This window comes from Neophocaena asiaeorientalis, unplaced genomic scaffold, assembly GCF_003031525.2.
Source record: "Neophocaena asiaeorientalis asiaeorientalis breed wild unplaced genomic scaffold, Neophocaena_asiaeorientalis_V1.1 scaffold55, whole genome shotgun sequence".
Taxonomy (NCBI): Eukaryota; Metazoa; Chordata; class Mammalia; order Artiodactyla; family Phocoenidae; genus Neophocaena; species Neophocaena asiaeorientalis.
In genome coordinates this window covers 8,335,108-8,338,389 of record NW_020175684.1, presented here as the reverse complement: position 1 = coordinate 8,338,389, position 3,282 = coordinate 8,335,108, and positions in this window count along the sequence as shown.

Here is a 3,282-nt window from a genome sequence, read left to right as displayed (position 1 = left end):
TGATAGAAAACTCCTACTCGGAATTTAAATTAAATGCAATAATTGGAAACAACATCAATAACAAGTCTGACAACATACTTACCTACCAAACAATTAGATAATTAAAATTCCAAAAGGAATTTGATTTAAAAATATGAGTCAGAGTCATTTCTTAGCCCCGAATTTGGCTATACCATCCTAGGCAATAACAACCACTTTGAGGTTCAATTCCACATCTGCCAAGCAAAGGAAGTGGATTGGACAGACTCTTGCAAACACAGGACTTTGGGATCATAGCAATTGTAAGTCCAAATGCAATATACATTCATTTTTCTGTTTTCAATATTTGTTATAGTTCTGGGTTTATAACCTGCTTGAAAGAGATGTTTTCTATTTTCTCATTTATAATCAAATAAAATATCCATTTGATCATCATTTTAGGCTATATGTCCCCAGAAGAAGCACTAAGAGTAAACAGTTTTCCTATGTCTAATTGGTAAATCCTATGGCATGAAAATATGAATAAACAGCATTACATGTTTATGAAATAGGTACATTAATCATTTCTGTACACAATGTTTACACTAAAACAATGCTAACAGCTCATGTATATGACCAGATTCTCTCATTTCAAGACTACTTGTTGAATACTTGGTATAGAATTCTCAAGAATTATCAATCCAGTATTGTGTCTTTAAAATGTGTGAAACTTTTCCTTTTCTCTGTTAACAGGAGACAAGAAAGCTTTTAAAAGGTCAAACTGTTTGTTGTAAGAATATTTTTATGTCAAATATTTTAACTTTTATTAGGTAATCTCTACAAATAATAAAAATTGGTTAAGGTCAGTATATCAAAACATATCAAGATTTACATTTATATAAACTTATACGTAGTCTAGGAAAAGAAAATCAGAAATATCGCAGAGTTTAGAACAGCATGAGATCTTTTGAATGCATGTTTAAATCAAAGAGCAATCATTTTATAAGTGTGAGAGTGTGAAACTTATTTACAAGGACCCAGTATTTCATATCACTTTTACTAGTGCCATGCACAAATTCTGCTCTGTTGGTCTTGTTTCTACAGCGAGTTATTCTTTCAATTCACTATTTGCTTTATAAATATACATATATGTTATGTGTATATAGTTTTGTGTTACCACAAATGCGTAGAGTGCCGATCTTTAAAAAAAAAAAAAACAAACAAGTAAGTAGATTAAATGTTCTTCTGAGCATGGATGAAGTTTTTCAAGCTTAGTAATTGGCAACTCCTACATCCATGCCTCTGCTGAAGTGATTAAAAAAGAATCATTTCCCAGAACTACAGGTGCACAACAGATTGGAATCATTATGCAAAAGAACAGAAATCTGGAGAGAAACCCAGTGAATAAAAAAAGCCATGTTCCTGGCCACTTTTGCCTTTAGCTCTCTGTTTTTTTCAGCTCTATTTGGATATACAACATGAAATACGTAAAAATTATAATACAGTTGAAGTAAACCATTCAAGATTAGCAATGTATGCCTTGAATTAAACAAACTCCAATCAGAATGCAGTGGAGGTGGAAATGAACTAAAGAAAAGCTAAAGTTTATGTAGGGGAGTTGACAGATTGGAATGCATTACATGAGTTTTTAGAAAACTACACATTTTCTGCTGGTCTTTTGAATTTCCCATCCTGTACCAATTCAAGAGAATCACATTTTCCCTTATGGATGTGTTAGGCCTCTCAGACTCTAGGCCACCTTAAGTGTTTGAAATCTCCATCTCAAAGCCAGTCTGAGGACTCAACTGCTGGTCACCCTGTGTTATTTCCAGAGCCCTCTTCTGAGCAAGAGATGTGAAAATTTATTGATGGCTTTGTCGTCATGTTTCCATGATTCCATAGTCAAGATCTTGTAAGTGCAAAGCGACTTTTCCTCAAATGCTTCCCTAAGAATCTCATCTTTCATCTAGCTGGACAGAAAGAACAAATGAAATGAAAAAATAATAGTAATAATAACATTAAAAAAATACTGTAACAGAGGGGGGAAATGTATGTAAAAAAAAAAAAGGTCTGGAAATCAAACTGGGGAGTAGGGATATTTGGGAAATGAAACCTGTGAAGCAAAGAGGAATAAATCTTAGTTCAAAGAACAGCAGAATGAGTTAGGCTAGACAGTATAGAAATGAATGGGGCCACTCATTAATGTGTATGTCAATATTAAATTGGAAGGAATAATGGAATGGGGTGAGAGACTGGGTGAAAGCGGGTGGGCAGAAACAGGGTCAAATAGTTAGGTGGTGGGAGAATGGAGGAGCAAAGAAAAAAACTGGTCATTGAGTTACTTTAACCTGCTGTTAAAATATATGTAATTTCTCGGTTACTCATTCAGCATTTATCTATGACAATGACCTTAGGAAAGGACAATTACGCTTAAGAAAGCATCCACGCCTAAGTGTATGGGGACCAGGGGTTGTTTTAAACGCTTTGCTTCTCTGTGCCATTCTTTCTGATTTGATCTTTCCTAAAGAGTGGGAAGCAAAGATTTTGTTTTTGTTTTTCAAGTAGGCGATCTAGAACTCCGAGAGAAAAGAGGAAGTTGGAGAGGTTTTCTGAAAGCAAAAGTTGTAAGAAGGACGCGTTGGAGGACTTGCAGGGGACGCTTTTGGCTGGAAAAGAATGAAGTTGGGAAGATCTGGGGAGGAGTAATGAAAGGGAAGAGATCAAACTTGGTGAAAACTGAGGGGCGGGAGCGGCGAAGCAGGAGACAGGGCCGGGCGAGGAAGTGGGAGCGCGCGAGTGTGAGGGACACGGGTCTGCCCCGGGTTTGGGGCGGTCGTTCTCATCATTGTCCCCGTGGTTTTCCGCCTGGGGAAACGTTACGAAACATTTCCTTCCTCTGTGTCATTGAACCCCTCCCTCTTTTTCGATGGAAGAGCTGCTCAGCTTTTGCTTGGGGACCTATCTAGGTGGAAAGGTTCAACTTTTCTCGCTTTCCTAACGCGGAGGCAGCCTTTTCCCTTCCTCGGGGAAGAGGAGGGAGGGGTCGGGGAAGGAAACCGACTGCTTAATTTCCCCACTGTACACTTTCTAGTCCCAGCGATGCCGCCGCTCCCTGGGTGCAAAAGTGGGGTTCCTTGACGTTTGTGCCAAACCTGGCCTACGTCCTGCAGCTGCTAGTAGGTGGAAGAAGGCAAACTGGGCGGGAGTTGATTATTTCTCGAATGAAGAGAATGCGCAGTTCCCTTCCTAGGCTCTGGGGAATTGAACCGCGCGTTCCAGATCACCTATTCCGGAAGTGTGAACCCGGGTTCCCACTGAGAAGTC